The 22,118-nt window shown below is 36.3% G+C and overlaps 1 long non-coding RNA gene across 2 annotated transcripts in view; it reads left to right on the plus strand.

Moving 5' to 3' along the window:
* LOC106006463 overlaps positions 1 to 22,118 on the plus strand; it is a 39,135-nt gene that overhangs the window by 7,383 nt on the left and 9,634 nt on the right. Inside the window, exons 2-3 of one of the 2 annotated variants that reach the window (XR_006609563.1) lie at positions 265 to 415; positions 13,515 to 14,767. This is a non-coding gene — a long non-coding RNA (uncharacterized LOC106006463). Of the gene's footprint in view, positions 1 to 264; positions 416 to 13,514; positions 14,768 to 22,118 lie in introns of those variants that run through there. The other variant, XR_001180510.2, reaches the window with a different exon arrangement.

Consider the following 22,118-nt stretch of genomic DNA (forward strand, 5'->3'; position numbering starts at 1 on the left):
GTGAGTAACTATCTTGGTGTCATTGAAAGCTAGAATTTTCAGAGTCCCTGAAAGGAAAAGCAGATAAAAGACTGGCATGGTTAGATTAAAACCCTGTCATCTTTAGTTTGAATTGGAAGTACAATGAATTTATGGAGTATCTTATCTGAAAGAAATAAATAAGATTGCCTCGTTCTATGCTCTAAAATGGACTAGAAACAATGTTCAGCCCAGTAGCAATGAGCTCCTAGCCCCAGATTATGGTCTTTTTATACTATTTTCTAGGAAGAGAAACCAGTGCTTTGTGGAAAAATGGAGGATTCAAGGCTGAGGCAGGATGAGTTTGGACTATTATTATCCTAGAAGGCTACAAGAGTTCTGTCAGAAGGACTCAGGAGCTTATCTGAAGAGCTTCCTGCTGGCTAAAGAAGGGACAGTAAGTATGATAAATGCAGTGTTTTGAAACACACTGGATATGTTTAAATCCTTGTGTTTATAATTATACCTAAATACTTTTCAGTCACCTTTGGAGAATATAAATAAAGCATCTAATTAATTTGAAAACAGGCAAATAAAGGGTAAGAATCAGGCATTTATTCTAATTTTCCTATACCATCTGACTGAACTCATCGATAAGAGGAAACTTCTTTTTATGAAATTGTTGCAGGTGTTAAACAGCAGCAACAAAATTATACAGTGAGAACATTACATGTTGTACTAACAATAGATTAATGGACCTAGCTATAAATCAGATTAACAGACATTTCCAATAAAGGATCAGATAGTAAATATTTTAGTGTTGGAGGCCATAAAGTCTCTGTTGTAGCTCTACTGTTGTAGTAAAAGCTGCCATAAGAAATATGTAAGAGAATGGATGTGACTGTGTGTTTCAATAAAAACCTTATTTACAGTAATAGAAACATGATCAGATGGTCCACAGGCCATAGTTTTCCAACCCACAATCTGGGTACTGCTTATCAGTGCCTGATAACATCATAAAAGAGAGAATATCAGACATGAACCTCTGATGTAAGAACAATCTAACATCACCTGTGAAATAGCTTTAACAAAAAATAAGAATAATTACACCTAGTCTCTCATCAAAACTGTAGATGTAATGATCAATTTACAAAAAATATAGGGACTGAAGAACATGTTAAACTTAACTACCAGCATGCAGTCAGGGGGATAAAGTGCCCATTTGGAGAAATTACAGGACAAATGGTTGTTTTCTTAAAAAAAAAATTGCAAGAAAAAAAGTGGAATCCATGTTATATATGTGTGTGTCTGTGTGTGTATGTATATACATATATGACTTATCCATTTATTTGTTTTAGAGAGAGTGCCAGGCAAGGGGCCGAGGGAGAGAATCCACAAGCAGACTCCCCATGAGCACAGAGCCCATTGTAGAGCTTAGTCCTAGGACCCTGAGATCATGACCTGACCCAAAACCAAGAGTCAGCCACTCAGCAGACTGAGCCACCCAGGTGCCACTAAGAATCAAATATACTTAAAAAGTACATCAATTAGTGACATATTTACCCTGAGTCAGTAAGCAAGCTGATAATTTAAACACGCATGAATTAAACCTATAGTATTGAAATTATTGTTGATAATTTAAGAATGATCCTGTTATTGTCCTAGCTTTTACTATAGGTGAAACAAGAGTTGCTAATTGGGGAGTGGAAAGGGTAGTCCATCAACTTAGCTCTTTCATAAACTGGGTTCTGCATAATACTGAAGCCTGTGGTTGTACTGTTTTTTAGTCGATCTAGTATTTTCACTCCTCAGCGAGGTGCAGACAGGGAGGGTTAAGTCAGTACATTGTACCTAACTCCGTAAATTATATAGTACTGCTACAGAAGGTGGAACACGTGTAAACATAGTGTCAAAATTAACCATATGGTGTATTTGTAGGACAAATTCCATCCACATCTGGACTTAGGGTTATTATCTTAATTTTCTTGGTTGTTAAGTACATCTTAAAACATTTATGACTATATTTTTGAGATAATACTCATTATTATATTACATATTTTATTATTTTATATTAAAAATTCAGATAATACAGGCAAGAAAAAATTGTTGGAAATAATCACTACTCTTCACCTAGTAAATTGCTTTTTTTTTATTTAGTTCTTTTCAGCGTAACAGTATTCATTGTTTATGCACCACACCCAGTGCTCCAGTAAAATGCTTTTTTAACAGACAAGTCTCATGCCAGTTCTCTCTGTACAGTTACACAGATAGGAAGATATCGAGGTGAATAGCTAGAAAACAGATCTATAAAAATATATTAAAATTATGTATAAGATACTTGGAGTTTAACAAAAATGAACTGAAATCAAAATGAAAATTTCTTATTTCTGAATGTAAGATAAACATTAATTTACTGCATGTGGTATTGCTCCTTAGTTATAACTCTTAGGTTAAGAAAAATTGAGAAAAACATGAAGGTTAGACTGACTGTAAGATATATATATTCTTAAAATGTTTTAATTTTAGGCCATAAAATTGGTATCTTGTGATGAGAAAATTAACACTCTTCCTCCTTACTGTCCTCCCAATTTCTGTTAGTGTTTTGGAATATTCCCTAAATGAGAGATGATTCTTTTGGTGATGCCCAGTTTAGTTCATTTAAAAGAATAAAGTAAAAAATTGTAAGACCACCCCCCCCAACATATACTCCTATTCACCATCATATTGGAGTCCGAGCTAATGACATAAAACAAGAAAAAGGGTGGGAGGAAGGCATATAGATTTAAGAAAAAGAAAGAAAATTACCTTTCTTCACAGATGACATGATTGTAGAAAACCCCAAAGAATCAAAAAAATCTGGAACTAAGAAGCAGTTAAAACAAGATTACAGGATATAAAGTTGAAATACAAAAGTCAGTTGCTTTCCTGATACCAGCAATGAAAATTTGGAAATCAAAACTACAGCATAATTTTTAAAAATTTATAAAAATATATGTTTATATAAAAAAATTAAAAAAAAATTAAGCCCTTAAAAAAAAAGTATTTTATTTTTAAGTAATCTTTACACCCAACATAGTACATACAGTTACAACCCGAGATCAAGAGTCACATGCTTGCCAACTGAGCCAACTAGGTGCCCCAGTCTTTGTTTAAATATAAATGTGATGCTGAAATTAAGAATTAGGGATTCTACCAAAGACATTTGAGGGGTGGTAAAGCAAATCTATGCTTTTATGTCTGAAGATATTAATCTTCTTTCATGAGTATGGATACAAAGCAAATGAAACACCACCATGGCTAAGGGAACAAAGACCTCAATACTGAAGAGATGAACATAATTTAATTAATGTCCTCAACAAATTGTGCAGTAATAAATGCCCTAAACTAGACTATCCTGGAAACCTTATCCTCTTGATTCCTTTTCAGAACATGCCTAGGGTTATTCAAAACCATTGTCAGATACCCTAAATATTCATCAAAGTTTAATGTGGGCACCACACTTTTGGTTCAGTGAAATGAGCATTAGAATTTGGATTGTATTAATATTATTCTAGTTGAATGTATTTCTTAGTTTGAGCATTTTCTTACTTGGTAATGCTCATTTAAACAAAAAGAAACTGAGTCTGGATGTCATCCTGGGGTTTTAAATTGTTCAGAGAGTAGCAGCTAAGTTGTATTATTGTGAAGGTTGGTTTTGCTGAAGTTACATCACCAAAAAGAGGAGGAGGAAGGGAGGGAGGAAGGTCACATAGATATAAATTTAAAATATGTGTAAGATTTATATTACTTATTATTTATATACTATAAAAATTGATGAAGGAGATCAAAGATTTAAGTAAATGGAGAGAGATTCTGTGTTCATGGATAGGAAGACTCAATATTTTACGATGTCAGGTCTTCCCAACTTGGTAATCAACACAATTTCTATCAAGATCCTAGCAAGTTATTTGGATATCAACAAATTTATTCTATAATTTATGGAAAAACAAAAGACTAGCCAACACAATATTGAAGATGGAAAATGGACAATACTAGGCTTTAAGGCTTACTGTAAATCTAAAGGAATTCAGACAGTGTGGTATTGGTGAAAGAATAAACAGATCAGTTGAACAAAACAGAGAACCAGGAGATAGACCCATTCAAATATAGTCAACTGATGTTTGACAAAGGAGTAAAGGCATAGAGTGGAGTACAGATAGTCTTTTCAACAAACCTACTAGACTAGCTGGAAATCCACATTCAGAAAGTGAAACTAGACCCAGACCTTACACCTTTCACAGAAATTAACTCAAAATGAATCACAGACCTAAGCATAAAATGCAAAACTAAAAAAGTCTAGAAGATAACATCAGAGAAAACGGAGGTGACTTTGGGTTTGGTTACCAGGTTTTAGATACAACCACCAAAGAACAACGCATGAAAGATAAAAATAAGTGTGATTTACTTAAGGTCAAAACTGCTTCTCTACAAAAGACACTGTTAAGAGAAGAAAAAGACAAGCCACAGAGTGGGAGAACATATTTGCAAAACATATCTGATAAAGGACTGTTACTCAAAATATACAAAGAACTCTGAAAAATCAGCAATTAAAAAAAAAAAAGGTAAGAGCTCTGAATAGACACTTCCGCAAAGATATACAGATGGCAAATGAGCAAATGAAAAGTTGTTCAATATCACATGTCGTCAGGGAATTGCAAATTAAAACAATAATGAGATACTACTACTACCTGTCAGAGTGGTTAAAATCCAAAATAGTAACAACATCAAGAGCTGATAAGGTTATGGGGCAACAGAACTTTAATTCATTTCTAGTAAGAATGCAACATGATACAATCACCTTGGAAGACAGGCATTTTCTAACAAAGCTAAACATCTTGCAGTACCATCCAGCAGTCACGCTCCTTGGAGCTGTAAACTTATGTCCACAAAAACCTGCACACAGATCTTTATAACGGCTTTACTTATAATTGCCAATATTGGAGGCAACCAAGATGTCTTTCAGTAGATTAATGAATAAACAAACTGACCTATCTGTACAATGGAATATTATTTATTGATTAAAGGTACTATCAAACCGTGAAAGGCATGGAAGAAGCTTAAAAGGATATTGCTAAGTGAAAGAAGCCAGTCAGAAAAGGCTGCATACTATGTAATTCCAACCATTTGATATTCTGCAAAAGGCAAAACTATAGACAGTTAAAAAATTAATGCTTGCCAGGGTATTGAGGGGCAGCAGGAAAAGGAGGACTAGGTGGAGCAGAGGGCATCTTTCATGCACTGAAACTATTCTGTATGACACTATAATGGTGGATCCATGGCAGTATACATTTGTCAAAACCCACAGACATGCACAGCACAAAGAGTAAATGCTCGTGTAAACTATGGACTAGTCATCATTGATGGTAACAAATGTACGCTTATGCAAGACGTTAATAGGGAAAACTACAGAGGAAGTCAGGGGAGAGTATGATAGTTTTCTGTACTTTTCTATCAATTTTTCTGTGAACTTAAAACTACTCAAAGCCTATCCATAAAAATGGAAAATGAATTACAAGACTCAAGGAGATGGAAAGAAGCTAGAGAATAATTCCATTATTTTCTTTATGCTGTTTCTAAAACAAATTGAAGCAGCATTGAGACTCCTCCACTCTTTCCCTCTGTCATTTTTTTGTTGTTGTTGTTTTGTTTTGTTCTCAAGATTATGAGAAATTCAGCATCTCTCCTAAGACAGAGTTGACAGAGATAAGTTTGACCACATGCCTAGTTATAACCAACTGACTTCTTGAAATTTTTATTTAAATTCAATTAGCCAACATATTCATCAGTTCCATATAACACCCAGTGCTCATCACATCCCGGGCCCTCCCTAATGCCTATCACCCAGTTACCCCATAAAGAAACGATGTCCCCTCCAGTAACCTTCAGCTTATTTCCTGTAGTTAAAAGTCTCTCATGGTTTGGTTTGTCTCCCTTTCTGATTTCTTTCCATTCCATTTTTCCCTCCCTTCCTCTATGATTCTCTGCAATATTCATTATATTCCACAAATGAGTGAAACCATTCTTCCTCTGATTGACTTAATTCACTCAACATAATACACTCTAGTTCCATAGATGTTGATATAAATGGTAAGATTTCATCCTTTCTGATGGCTGAGTAGTATTCCATTATATATATTACCACATGTTCTTTATCTATTCCTCTGTTGATGGACACCAGGGCTCTTTCCATAAATGGGCTGTTGTGGACATTGCTATTGTAAACATTGGGGTTCAGGTGCCCCTTCAGATCACTACATTCATATCTTGGGTGAATACCTACTAGCTCAATTTCTGGGTAGGATAGGACCCCACTAGAAGGTTCTAGTTTCATTGATCATAGATTCATTCATATCAGTACTGTTCATACTGATATGAACAGTAGATCGTTGATCTGCTGTTCTTCTGGTTTCTATTTCATTGGTTTGTCCTTTAATCTTTATTATTTCTCTTCTCCTGCTTGGTTTGGGCTTTATTTGCTGTTCTTTCTCTAGCTTCATTAGGTGAAAGGCTAGCATGCTTATTTGGGATTTTATCAATTTTTTGAGAGAGACTTGTATTCTATGTAGTTCCCTCTTAGGACCACCTTTGCTGGATTGCAGAGGTTTTGAAATGATTTTCATTCTCATTAGTTTCCATGAATTTTTAAGTTCTTCTTGAATTTCCTGGTTGACCCATTCATTCTTGAGCAGGGTACTCTTTAACCTCCATGTGTTTGAGTTCCTTCCAAATCTCCTCTTGTGATTGAGTTCTAGTTTCATAGCATTGTGGTCTGAAAATATGTAGGAAATAATCTCAGTCTTTTGGTATCAATTGAGACCTGATTTATGACCCAGTATGTGTTTTATTCTGGAAATCATTCCATATGCACTTGAGAAGAATGTGTATTCTGTTGTTTTAAAAGAGAATGTTCTGTATATATTTGTGAAGTCCATCTGGTCCAGTGTGTCATTCAGAGTCCTTGTTTCTTTGTTGATCTTCTGCTTAGGTGATCTGTCCATTTCTGTGAAAGGGATGTTGAAGTCCCCTGCTATTAATGTATTATCAATGTATTCCTTTACTTTGGTTATTTATTGGTTTATATAGTTGGGGGCATAAATATGTACAATTGTTAGATCTTCTTGTGTTCCTATTCATCTCTTAACTACAGTCTTTGGTTTAAAATCTAATTTATTTGATATGAGGATTGCCACCCCAACTTTCTTTTGAGGTCGGTTAGCATGATAAGTGGTTCTCTACCCTCACCTTCAGTCTGGAGGTGTATTTAGGTCTAAGTTGAGTCTCTTGGGGTGCCTGGGTGGCTCAGTGGATTAAGCCTCTGCCTTTGGCTCAGGTCATGATCTCAGAGTCATGGGATCGAGCCCTGCATCAGGCTCTCTGCTCAGTGGGGAGCCTGCTTCCTCCTCTCTCTCTGCCTGCCTCTCTGCCTACTTGTGATTTCTGTCTGTCAAATAAATAAATAAAATCTTAAAAAAAAAAAAAAAAGCCTCTGCCTTCACCTCGGGTCATGATCCCAGGGTCCTGGGATCAAGCCCTGTATTGGGCTCTCTGCTCAGCAGGGAGCCTGCTTCCTCCTCTCTCTCTCTCTCTGCCTGCCTCTCTGCCTACTTGTGATCTCTATCTGTGATCTCTATCTCTATAAAATCTTAAAAAAAAATAAAATGAGTCACTTGTAGACAGCATATGGATGGGTCTTGCTTTTTAAATCCAATTTGATAACTTGTGTCTTTTGATTGGAGCATTTAGCCCATTTGCAGAGTAACTAATGAAAGATGAATTTAGTGCTGTTGTATTGCCTGTAAAGTCCCTGTTTCTGTAGATTGTCCCTCTTTCTTTCTGGTCTATGTGACTCTTGGGGTCCCTCTTTGCCTAATATTTGTTGCAGGGCTGGCTTGGTGGTCACATATTCTTTCAGTTTCTGTCTGTCCTGGAAGCTCTTTATCTCTCCTTCCATTCTGAGTGGGAGCCTTGATGGACAAAATATTCTCAGCTGCATATTCTTCTCATGTAATACTCTGAATATATCATCACTTTCTGGCCTGTGAGGATTCTGTGGGTAGGTCTGATGTTATTGGGCTGTTCCTCCCTCCATAGGTATGGAACCCCCTCTCCTGCAAATATTCTCTAAAATTTGCAAGCTTCACTATTGTATGTCAGGGTATTGACCTATTTTTATTGGTTTTGGGAGGGGTTTTCTCTGTCTCTTGGACATGAATGCTTGTTTCTTATGCCAGATTAGGGAAGTTCTCAGCCATGACTTGCTCAAATATACCTTCTGGACCTCTATCTCTTTCCATCCCCTTAGATACCCCAATAAATCTGACATTTTAAAATTTTATTTATTTATTTAACTTTCAGGGCATCATTAAATTCTCAAAGCCTTTCTTCATGGTCTCTGATTTGTCTTTCTCTCTTTTCCTCAACTTCCTTCCTTTCCATCATCCTGTCCTCTAGATCACGAATTCTCTCTTCTCCTCATTTACCCTAACTGTTAGAGGATCCAGGTTGGACTGCATCTCATTCATAGCATTTTTAAGTTTGGCCTGAGTAGATCTCATTTCCATCCTTAAAGATTCTCTACTGTGGTTTATTTTTTTTAAGCCCAGCTGTTAACTTTATAATTGTTATCTTGAATTCCATCTCTGACATCTTACTTATATCCATATCAATTTGCTCTGTGGCAGAGAACATTGCCTCTGGTTCTTTCTTTTGTTGTGAATTCCTCTTTCAAGTCATTTTGCCCAGAGAAGGATGGGGGAGCAAGTGAGCAGAGTCCAAAATATCAACCATACCCAAATAAAATATACCCTAGACAGATCCAAAGTGGTTGGAAAAAGAAAAGCAAACAAAAGTAAAACAGAATGAAACAAAAAAGGAAAATGGGGCTGTGGAGAGACTATAGTCTCGCAGGGTGGACAAAGCAGGGTGATCCACTTGTTCCTGACTGAATTTTGGTCTGGATGTTAGAAGACACTACATCCCCAAATTGCAAAGAAAGAAAAACTTTTATATATATATGTGTGTGCGCACACACACACACACACACACATATATAAATTTTGCTTTCTTTCTATACACACATATATGTATATATGTATATGTATATATATATATATATATGTATGTATTGGATAGAATGAAAAAATAGAGTGAAAAAAAGGACTAAAATGAAGCATGTACCTATAAAATGTAGATGTAAAAAATGTTAAAAAGAGATTTAAAAACCCAAGTTGGTAAAATAAGAATTTAGTCAAAGGGGGAAAAAGTAAAAGTAGGAAAAAGAAAAGAAATGGAAAGTGTTAGAGTGAAAGATACATGACTTGTGAGAAAGCACCTGGAGCTCAGTATACTATTTTTCCCTGATGCTGGAGGTTAACAGCCTTGTGGGATCCATAAAGTTGTCCACCTGTTCTTCCAGTCTGTCTTCTGGGGGAGAGGCCTGCTGTTCTGCTTCTCAGGTGTCTTTGCCTGGGCAGAGTTGCCCCACCCCTTGTGTGTGGGGGGAGTGCGAATGGGCTCAATGTGAGCAGTTAGTCTGTGTGGCATTTGTTTCCTGGAGGCCTTCTGCGCTTCTTTAGAGGATCAGAGCAAAAATGGCTCTGCCCCAGTCTCTGGCCCAGGGCTGAAAGATTGTGGTCTCCCCTCTTTAATAAACTCTCTGGGACAAACAGTCTTCAGTTTTGTGTGCATCAAACTCTGCAGACTCTTGCGGTGTGTGCCCACCTTAGTCCTCCTGGGGGAATCCCAGGGACCCACAAGTGTCACTGCCCTTTGTATCCTCGGGACTGCAGGTGGCTGGGGGCTCATGCATACACTGCTCTCTGGGCCATGGCTGGGTGTCACCCTACTGTCCTTTCTGGGGCCACTGCCCTGAGAGTTGTTGCCCAGTCATGGGTGCAGATGTTTTGCCCCTCCTGAGGGATGGTAAATGGCCCTCAGGTGGTAAATGGCACAATCCTTTTCAAGGGGCTCAGGCAAAGAGCAGTCACCTGGCTGGCCCAGCTCATGGGTTATGACAATCCAGGCTGAGAGTCCTCTCCAGGGCTCGCTGACCTTAACCAGTTTCCCTGCTTCGCTGCTTGGGCACTCTGCTGGTTCAGGCATCTCCCTTTGTTCTCTGTCTCCTGGGATCCTGAGACTGCAGTGACCCACCTAGAATTCTATCCTTTTCATCCCCTGAGCCTCTTTCAGAAAGGGAGGTCTTTCACTGGAGCAGATTTCTAAGGGTTCTGATTTTACGCTCCGGTGTTAGATCATTTTCCAGTAGCCAGTTCATGGAAGCTCCCTGCCCCCTCCATTTATCTTTTGATATTTTCTCCACAGATTCACAACTCTCTACCTCCTACCTTGCACAGAGCAGTCACTTTTCTGCTTGTAGAATTCCAGATATATTTTCTTACGTCTCAGAATGAATTTATGTGTATTTAGGATGGTTTGATAGATATCTATCTAAATTCAAGGGACCAGATGAAACAAGGTCCTCCCCTGTTCTGCCATTTTCCCTCTCCATCTTCAGTTTGTCCTCTGTAGTTAAGAGTCTCTTGTGGTTTGTCTCCCTCCCTGTTTTTATCTTGTTTTATTTTTCCTTTCCTTCCTCTGTGTTCATCAGTTTTGTTTCTTAAATTCCACAAATGAGTGAAATCATATAGCATGTGTCTTTCTCTGACTGACTTATTTCACTTAGCATAATACCCTCTAGCTCCATAGTTGTTGCATATTGCAAGATTTCATTCCTTTTGAAGGATGAGTAATATTCCTCTGTGTGTGTGTACGTGTATATATATACATATATGTATATATATGTATAAAAAAGCCTGTATACACACACACACACACACACACACACATATGTGTGTGTGTATATATATATAAAATTTCTTCTTTATCCATTCATCTGTCAATGGCAATCTGGGCTCTTTTCATATTATTGCTATTGTGGACATTGCTGCTATAAACATCAGGGTGCATGTGCCCCTTTGAATAATTATGTTTTTGTTCTTTGGATAAAGACCTAATAATGCAGTTCCTGGGTTGTAGTTTGTTGTGATGATTATGATTTTGATTATTGTTATTATTGAGGCTTTTAGGTCTTTTCTTTACCTTGATAAATTTCATGAGTAATTGCCTAGGTGTGATTTATTTCTTGTGCTGAGCACTTACTGGGCCTTGTAAATCTGGAGCCTTGTACTGTTCAGTTCTAGGAGATTGTCTTTACAAATGTTCTTGCCTCTATTTTCCCATCTTTTTCTAGAACTCTAGTTTGTCCAATGTACGTTCCCAAGTAATTCTGCACATATTTTTCAATTTCTTATCTTGGGGTTCTGTTTTCTGGAAGAGTTTAATCTTCCAACTTTTATGTGATTTTTTTTTATTTTAACAATGATTTTTAATTTCTAAGAGTTCTATTTTTGGTTTTGACTTTTTAATAGCTTCATATTATTGTTTCATGAGTGCGGTAGCATCTCAGATCTCTTTGAGAAGATAATTGCTTTTTGTTTCTCATGTTTAAAACATTCCCCCACCCCCCATTATCTTTCTTTTGGGTAACTTTTTTGTTCATATTTAAGAATGAGGCACAAAAATATAATTGAAGGTTCTTTGGGCTAGTCATTTACCTGTTTGCCGTTAAGTTCATTCTTTATCCTCCCCTTGCTCTGTTCTAGTGGCTTGGGAAGTGGATTTCCAAACTCTTAGAAATTTGCTCTATCTAGAGGAGGCACTAGCTAGAGGAGGGAAAAACCCAGATATTTCTCCTTTTCTGTAATATCTGGGTAGCACTTCCTACAGTATGGTTTAGGCTCCTGAGCTCCTCTTATGCTAAGACCTTGGTGCCATGCTTCAGGGAATACCACCTTATCCTATCATTCCTCTGGACCTAGAGATATCTGGTAGTGGTTTCCTGATTTTGCTAATTTGGGGGTTTTCCCACCATTCTCTCTTTGCTTTTTAACGTTTTTGATGCCCTTGAATCTAGTTCTCAGTATTAAATTTTCTCTCTGTGCTGCATGGAGTATGTTTTCTTTCCTTTTAATTTTTTTTTCTTTCTTTTCCTTCTTTCTTTCTTTAATTTTTTTCCTTTTCTTCTTTCTTTCTTTCTTTCTTTCTTTCTTTCTTTCTGTCTTTCTTTCTCTTTCTCTCTAGATTCATTTATTTATTTGAGAAAGAGAGAACAAGTGGGGGTAGGGGTAGAGGCAGAAGGAGAGAATCTCCAGACTCCCCGCTGAGTGCAGAGCCTGATGTGGGCCTCCATCTCATAACCTGGAGGTCATGACCTAAGCCAAAATCAAGAATCAGCTGCTTAACCAACTGAGCCACCGGGGGCATCCCATTTATTTTCTTTTCTTTACTGGACCCTTACTGACATATCTAGTAAACAATTAAAATTTACTTTAGAGTGATTGTCAAATAGCTGGCTATTATGTTTGGAAACTCCCAAGAACCAGAATGGGAAGCACTTTTCTGGGGCTAATATTTGGAGTAAAATTATTTTATTATTATTTTGCCTGGGAAATATAGGCATGCCTACAGTGTTCTTTATGTATAGTAAGAAAGGGGAATAGGACTCTATTAATTCCCAGCACCCTTTCTCATTCTATGTGCTTATTAAACTCATTTTTCTTATATATTATTCAATTTTTTGTATTTATCACATTATATCCACATGAAGTCAATACACCTCTTCCTGGGAGTAGTTCAAATTTTATTTTAGAAAGGCCATAATAGGAACAGTGCAGAGGATATATTGATCAGAATAATAAGCATGAATAAAACTTAAAGCAAGGAAAAGAATTTGCAGTCTAGTGTTCTAAAAGGTAATAAATTATCCTGAATTAAGAACACTAGTAGAAGGAAAGGAGAGCATGAAGAAGGGTTTTACAGAGGGATTGAGGAGGTTAACTTTGGCAGGCAGTGGAACACAGGGGAGGCGGCTTCACCACTTACAGTCGTTTTTTCTTAGATAAATCATATCCTCTCTCTGTGCCTCAATTTCCTCATTTCTAAAATTGTGAATGTTGCATGTAAAGTGCTTGGAAGAGTTCCAGGCACAATAGTAGCTAACATTTTTAATATGAAAAGTAAGAGAGCAGATGAGTTCAGAGTTAGATTGAATCAAATCCAGGTTTTGGTTTTAGTAACCATAAGGACATGGGGCATTTATTAGATGCTCAAGTTTATTCAATGCAAGTTTGTAGTTGTTTCCTTGTCAATAAAATAGGGAGGAAATGCCATGCAATATTCAGTTTATTATGTTAAGTATATCCAGTTGGGTGGAAGAAAATGATTGTTCAATAAATAGTCATTATGTTTTTAAAATTGGTGTCAGTCTTATATTCAAATATAATATACCATATGACTAGACTAAACAGTTAAAGAATAATAAAACAAATAGTCATATATTCCCTACTCAATTTAGGAATTAAATAAAACCAAAAGTATCCTATGCCCTCCCCAATTATATCTCCTTATTTTTTTCCCACACAGAAGTTATAACTATCCTCAATTTTCTCTCTCCTTTTTAGGTTGCAAACTATAGGTATAAATGCATAAACGATACATTTTCAGCTTGATGGTTTTTGAGCTTCGTATAAATGGAACCATACTGCCGATATTCTTCTGTGACTTGTCTTCACTCAAAATGCTGTTTTGAGATTTGTGTACATTAATACATAGCTCTAATAGCTGTAGTCCATTTATTCTCATTGCTGTGTAATCTTCCATTGTAAAATTATTCCACAATGTATTTACTCATTTTACTATTCATGGATATTTGAATTGTTTCTAGGGTATTTTCCTTCTATTATGAATCACACTGCTAAGAATGTGCATGTCTTCTGATGTATTTGTGCAAGCACTTCTTTCGTCTAATATTTAGAGTAAATTACAGGGTCAAAAGTATGTCCAGTCTCTACCTTGGTAATGCCTGTAATTTTCTGAAGTGATTGTACTAACTCCTACCTCATTAGCACTGATAAGAGACTTCCTGTTCTGTGTTCTTTGGATATGTTATGAATATCTTCTGTCTGTGGCAGGAATTTTCATTTATTTTATGGTGTCTTTGGATCAAGAAATTCTTAATGGTAGTATCTCTGAAAACAGGTTTCCCACACTATCTGAAAATAGAGTATTCTTATTAAATCTTTCACAAGTTGAAATGGAGTAAAGCAACTATCCTATTCAGATTTCTTTCTTTTAGTGAAAACATGTACTAATGTACATTTTCATAAAAGCAAAGTGTCATAAAGTGAACTTTTAGATGACGGCCAGGGGAGACCTGTAGGATTACCAAGGCTCATCTTTATATACCAGTGCTTTCCAGAATTTCCTGGATATAAGACTCATCCAGGTATTCACCAAAATATGGGTCCTGGGGCCTCACCATATATTTACCAAATCAAAATCTATAGATGTTGGCTGGGATTGTATACCTTATAACAGTGCTCTTAAATGGTATCAACTTTGATCAAGATTGAGAAACATCTTTCCAGTTGAATCCCCAACCTCCCACCTGGAAGTTACCAGATTGTCACATTATGACTTCTGTTGTAGACAAAATATGTCACTGTGTAGGTATGACTATCATGTAACTCTTCAGTAACATGGACAGCCACCTAAATAGACACTTTTCAAGTTATATCACACTGAGTTTATTAAATGCTCAGCTCAGAGGGCAGTCAAAGTCGGTAAAATAAAAATCTTCGAAATCCTCATTCTTTTTTATGGCAATCGCCAATGCATTATTTATCCAAGACCTTTCCTGTATTTATGAGGAATTAATTCCAACTGAAAGTCATGCCCTGTCAACTCAAAGAAGAAATCTGTTTTATTTTGTATCTCATTCCTAAAAAACTGACGATCAAATAGACATCAAATATTTCATCTTTGTGACATAGAGATTGAAGAATCACTCACAGACAAATATAGTACTGGTGAGCTTGCAGTTAATGAAATGGAGGATGACTGGGATAGGGGTGAATTTTAGAGAATAATCAGCAACTTGGTTTTGGACATGTTAGTTTGAGAAGCCTATTAAATAGTCAAATCGAGATAAACACCAGACAGTCTGGTGTTTCCAGGAGATGCCCAGACTAGGCATGCAAATTTGAGAATCATCAGGATGTGTTTTAATCCTTAAGATGAGACTAGACCATCGAAGCAGGAAGTGTTGCAAGAGAAAAAAAGAAATCCAGTGTTAGTGTCCTGGGGAAGTGCAACATTAAGAAGACAGAAAAGGAGAAACCAGTGAGATAGGAAGAAACCTAGGGATTGTGGTGCTGTGGAAACCAAGTATGGTATGCTTCAAGGAGTAAGGGACCAATGGAGTCAAATGTTGCTGAGAGGTTATGTAAGATGAGGATTGAGATTTAACAATATAAAGAGTATTTTTGTTGATAGGTAGAGCTTATATGGAAAGGGACTACTTAGCAATGTGGAGGGTATTTGTGACCTTGATGAGAGTAGTTTTTTGGGAAAAAGTCCTCACTGGAGTGGATTCTAAAGACAGTGAAAGGCTAAGGATATGAGCAAGGAACCACAGACAACTCTTTTGAGGTTTCTGTAAAGGTGACAGTTGAGAGGGGTAGTGGGGCCAAAAAAAAGTTTCCTTTTATGATGAGAGAAATAACAATATGCTTTTATGGTGATAGCAATGGTCCAAAAGAGAAAGGAAAAATTTATATTGCAGGAGTGAGAAGAGATGGGATCTACTGCCCAAGCAGTGGAATGGCTCATCCTTGCTATTAAAAGGAGAGTATATGGGCATAGAATTGAAATTTCTCCAAATGAAGTAATGAAGGAAAACAATAGTTAAGTGTGTTGAGGATATATGTCAGAGAATGATACTATGATGTACCATGGTATTTAAACTGAGTAAGCATTAGAAGACAAGAGGTGGGTGACAATGGATTATGGGTTTCGGTGGGTTGAAGGTTTATTGAAACTGAAGTACTACAGGGAGTGAACTAGAAGATAGGAGTTTGTGGTTGAAAGTAGAATTCTGGAATTCAAATTATGGAGGTGTTGTAGTTACTGGTGGTGATGACTAGTTATAACACTGGAAGAACCCTGGGAATCATAACTAAGAGTGAAAATCCAGATCCTTGGAGGTAAGGAAGTCAATAAAATGGAAAGTAAATGTATTGGGAAGATTACCTTTGTGGATACTAAGATCACCAAGAATTATAATAGGAGTAGAGATGGAGGAGTGACAGCAAACCAGGAACTAAAGTCTCCCAGGAATGAGACGGGAGGGAGGACTGACTCAAGAGTTTGTAGATGACACTGGTAAGGAAGGCAGTGGGTGGTACTGATTGATGCTGGGAGGTTGAAAGCTGAAGAGTGGAGTTTAGAGAACATGAAGGGTTGGTCTTGGAACTGCACCCAGGAGCAAGGAGGATACCTATCCTGTCTCCAGCCCCGGTGTTACAAGTGAGATGGGAAAGGAAAGGTTCTCCTCATCAGGGCTACAGGTTAAGCAGTGCTGAAACAGCATAAGGGTGAAGGAAATATTCAAAGATTGGAAAACATTGGGAATTTTCTGGTAATTGACCATGCATTCCAGATGCCAGAATGACAATTTCAGAGTTAAAGAAGGGTGACAGATAGGCTCAGAAAAAGGAAAATATAGAACCTCACAGGAATTAGGCAGTAGTTTTCAAGGGATGGTTGGGGAATTTTAGTCTCCCAAGTAAGTAGGGATAAAGGGCATAATGATTTTTGCACTTATTTTTTTAGAGAGTGGCAGCAAAACAATTCTAGACTTGGGGGATTGGCAGAAGGAGTGGTGGGGGGGAGGAGTTTAGAGACCCTTGGCTCATGTTTGTAATGGTGCTACAGAGCAGAGCTTTTCTCAAACTTATGTGAAGACGAATCACCTGAGGATCTTGTTAAAATGCAGATTCTGATTCAGGAAATGAGGAATGAGGATTGGGATTTTGCACTTCTCACAGGTTTTCTAATATACATTCGTGCTACTCTGAGGAACAAGGGTAGAGGATGGAGAAGAAGACAGACTTATCCAGAGCCCATTGATTCTTACAGTGGAGGCAATATTTATAATGAAACATTTATGGTTACTTTTATATATGGGGGTAAGAAATATTTCATTGAAAACGTTGTATTGAAGATGAACTTTTTAAGATGCATTGGATTTTGGAGGGCTGAGACTACCGGTCCACTAGATATTTTTTTAAAGGATTAACAAGTGTTTTAATCCTCCAGGTTTCCTGGATTTAATACATTGCTTCAGGGGAAGTGTTATAAAAGATAACATCTAGAAATATTCACCACTATGGTTTTTATACCTGATCACTTCAGAATTACTTTTCCTGTAGTCAGTTAGAGGTAATACATTGCCTCTAGAAGGAATTAGTATGGTGGGAATAAAAAGAGATACACAAACTCTAAAGTTCAGGATTTAAAAAGTATATATATATATACTTTTTATATATATATATACACATACATATATATATATAATATATTATATATTTTTTAAAATGGATTTTTTGTGAATATATATATGTATATATGTAATATATATTATATATATTTTAAAATGGACTTTTTGTGAATATATATGTATATACTATATATAATACACACACACACACACACACACACACACACACAAGAACAGGCTTTTGAGAACAAAATGTAAATCTTGAGGAAAGGCAGGCATGGAGTTATGATGTAAAAATAGAACCAGAAAGAATGTAGGAATGTAGAGTAAGAAGGAAATAACCATACATCTTCATTTGGACTTTGGAAAGTAGTAGATGAGTCCTCGGGGAGTTGAGTTGGGGGCAGAGAAGGAGATCTGACCTGGTAGGAAGAAGTGGGGGCGGTTAGAATGAGGCTCCCTATCAGACAGAGGCTACCACTTCTTGGCCCACATCGGGAACCAACCACCTGGGGAGAATTTAGCCAGTGGGCACAGATCATTGCCTTTGGGGGGAACAGAACAAACAGAAAAAAGCCACATAGCTCTTTGCCTCCTCCTGTAGGTTGTATGCTTTTAAAGGGAAATATATTTCGTGATTTGGTTGTAAGTGGAAATTATTTAATTGAGTTTGAGCTTCAAGAACTAGTGTGTGTGTGTGTGTGTGTGTGTGTGTGTGTGTGTGTGTGTGTATCATTGTATAGTTGCCAGATTCTTGAATATAATAATGAAGTGAAGATAGAAATTTTGTTGTGCATAGCCAGAGAAGAAAAAAATGCAGTGATAGAGTTCTGGGGAACTGCAATGTTATGAAGTCAAAGAGAAAAGGAGAAGCCTTTTATGACACTACATAGATAAAGGCAGGAAAATTTATATGCTATTTCATTGTCCTCATTATTTTGTATAATGTGGATATAGCTCACATTGCTACTATTCAAACTAGCAGAAAAGTGTCAGTGTTCTGTTTTCAGTGTTCTGTTGAGCTAAAGTTTTTTGTAGTAATGAAAATTGTACATACTTCGAAACCTGTCACCTAAGAGCCATCTGAATTTCACATACATAATGTCTCAAGATACAGTATTTTTATATTTATCTTAAACTCATTTAAAATCTGTATTTACAGTTTCATTCTTTCCTGTCTGTAGTGTATGTAGATGAAGACATTTATTACAGCATTCAATTTATTTGCTATTTACTTAATAACCAGATTCACTTGATGTGGCTTTTACTAGATAAAAGGGAAATTGAGTATCATTTGGTTTCTTTCATCAATAGGATACAATTACCTAGGTGAGGATTTAGTGAAAGAATAATGGCAGAAGAACTATGTTGGAAGAGCTATATTAAGATTAAAAGTTCTGTTCAGAGTTCATACAGAAGGTAGGGATATCATTAACATATGCTTAAGTGAGTAGCAGCCCTATTTTTTTTTTTTTTTTTTTTTTTTTTTTTACATTTTTTTTTTTTAATTTTTTATAAACATATATTTTTATCTATTTTCTCCTCTTTTCTCTTATTTCATGCTTAAGCAATCATCAACATAAATGATATGGATAATAAATGTATTCTATTTCTACAAGATCAAATAAAAAATGTTAAGGTTAGAGAAAGCTGCAGTTTCTTTCTTTCTTTCTTTCATCTTTCTCTTTCTCTTTCTTTCTTTCTGCCTTTCTGTCTGTCTTCCTTTCTTCCTTCTTTCAAGAAACTTTGACAAAATACAGCAGTCACCAAGAATAAAGCTGAAACACACTTTATATTCTGCACGAGTCCCTGCCAAGTTGTTCTCATCCAAAAACCTGACATCTTCTGGACATTTCTGCTGAAATGCAGGGGAATGGCTTTATTGCCCTGAGCTGGACATTCATAATATAAAAATTACTATGCTATAATATGAAATGTGTTATTTCACATTTGTAATAAAAGAGGTTAACAATTTAGAATTTGTTTCATTTCCCTAAAAACGTACAATCAGAACTTATGAAATGTCAAAAGCATGAAAAGTTACAATCTTCATGGTGATCATGGCTGAAGCCTTTGTTTGGCATCAGTCCTGTGGTGTCATCATTTGTTTTATTTTTAAATGCTAGATTTCACTAAAGAACTAAAATCATTTGAACGTGAGAAAATCTTTGGTGAGATTCCTGAGCCAGAAATCTATGGGTTATATTTCTCTATTTCTTAAAAAATTCCACTGTCTAAAACTAAGAGGTATACAAACATTAAAACTAACTCAAATTCAGCAAATCCTTTCAGAGACCAGTTTGCAAAATCAAATTAATTAACTGCTCTCCTTTTAGCCCAAGAAGAGACCTGTCTCCAGATATCTATGTATCTGAGTTTTAGAAACAGTTTTTAAAATTTTCAAAATTGCTTGATTAAATTAAGATTATTTTCCTTTAGTCATGTCACTTTAAAGCCAATAATTTACTTTCTAGCATCTTTTGCTTAAAAATTGTAATTTTAAAATAAATGTCCGGGCGCCTGGGTGGCTTAGTGGGTTGGGGCCTCTGCCCTTGGCTCAGGTCATGATCCTGGGGCCCTAGGATTGAGCCCCACATCAGGCTCTCTACTCCGTTGGGAGCCTACTTCCCCCTCTCTCTTTCTGCCTGCCTCTCTGCCTACTTGTGATCTCTGTCTGTCAAATAAATAAATAAAATCTTTAAAAATAAATAAATAAGTAAATGCCCAACAGTAGCATATTTAGTTAACTGGTTATTAGCTAACTATCTCAATTATTTATTGTTATGTAATAAACCATCCCCAAATTTGGTGGTCTAAACAGCAACAATTTATTTTTTGTCAATTTCATGGTTTGACCAAGGCTCAGTTGTGCAAATATGATCTTGTTTAAGGTCTTTTGGCATATTCCTTCAGCTGAAAGCATGGTGGAGGCTGGAATATGTGAGGTGACATCTCATTCTACAGGGCTTTTCAACATGTGATCTCCTTTAGTACTTTAGCCTGGACTTCCTAGCCTCCAGGTGGCTGAGCTCCAAGATAGGAGAGAAGTTGTGACTCTTTTAAGGCTTAGAATTGGAAGTCCGAGAACATCATTTCCATTGATTTCCACTGGACAAGGCAAGTCACAGGACCAGCCCAGATTCATGGGAAGGAAAACAGTTTCCATCTGTTGATAGGCTAAAGGGCATACATGTACAGGAACAGAAAGAATGGATGACTGCTTTCATTAACACTATCTATTACCGTAAAGTGGTAATAGTTATTTATTTCTCAGTTGTCAAACATTTATTGAGTCCTGGGGAACAAGAGGAGGATGGAGCCCATATATTGACACGAGTCCTATCTTTGAGATAACTTTACAGTATGGTGGGGGAGATTGGCAATTAAACAAATATGCAGCACTGCAGTTGTGTTTTGGCAACTTGGCAGATTGAATAATATAGACAAAATATAAATGCAGAATAAATTTTAATAAGTTTTTGAATGCACTACCAGGAAATATCAAGTGACATAAAAAGAGGACATTCATTTAAAACATTTGAAGTGCAAAAATTGATGGTACATTGTTTATGAAGACATCACAGAGGATGTAAGTTTTAAATGCTAGAAGCTGGGGTTTGGATACGAACAGGAATAGAAAAGGTAGAAAATGGGAGCCTTGATTGCTATGTCTTTCATGTAATGGGTCCAAAATTTCTAGGCAAACCATCCAGTGAAATATTGAAACTCTAAATCTGAGCAACCAATGAGTGTGGAGCCAATAATTTGCAAGTAGAGATAACCAAAGCTGGAAAATTCACAGAAAACTGATTATAGATATAAAATTGTTGGAACATCAGGCAGAAATTAATACAAATCTCTGTAAGGACACCTTAATATATAAGGCACAGAAAAAATATATATATATAAGGCACAGAGTACCCACAGAAAAAACAGTTTCCAAACAAACTGAGCTCACAGTAAGAAATTAGATGTCATGGATTGTAGTTCTTAAGGTCATTCACCAACATTTCTGTTTTTTTTTTTTTTTTCCATTTAGGTAACTCAGTATTAATGCATTTCCCCTTCCCTTTGAATGTCATATTACTTGCTTTGGCCAATGGAATGTGACTGGAAATTACATGGCCATTTATTGCTGGAAGCACTTAAGAGTTTGAGTACTATTCTTTATAATTTTCTTGTTCTGCCATGGTGATAAATTGTGGAAGCATATCACGATAATGAACATGTAATTCTGAGCCTTATAGCCCTGAGTGTCATAAGGAGGACACTGCCTTGAAGAGTAATTTGAACCAGCAGCTCAGTGGATATGAGCGTTTAAAACATTTAAATTTGAAAGTTATTTATTTCCATAACATAACTTTGTATGTCAAAATAAACCACACAGGAAATAATCTATTGTATAGGACCACTAATAAACAATCCAAAATATGGTACTTCAAGAAGGCTAAAAAAAATCTGAATGAGCCAAGTAGGTATAATACTATTTTATTTTAAATACAGGTTATTTTTAAATAATTGTAAAAGAAGGAATATAGACTTTATGGTCAAATAAAAAGACATCAAAAAAGATTTGAAAAATAGTAAATAGAATTTCTGAAAATTAAAAAATAGTTATTTAGACTGAACACTCAGACATTCAAACAAAATCGCCTGGCATGTCTGGAAAAAAGATCAGATGAGTGATGACCAGGAGTAATGATAGACAGTAAAAATAACACCACGT

The sequence above is a fragment of the Mustela putorius genome, unplaced genomic scaffold (genome assembly GCF_011764305.1).
Source record: "Mustela putorius furo isolate JIRA1106 unplaced genomic scaffold, ASM1176430v1.1 tig00003845_pilon_pilon_pilon, whole genome shotgun sequence".
Lineage (NCBI taxonomy): Eukaryota > Metazoa > Chordata > Mammalia > Carnivora > Mustelidae > Mustela > Mustela putorius.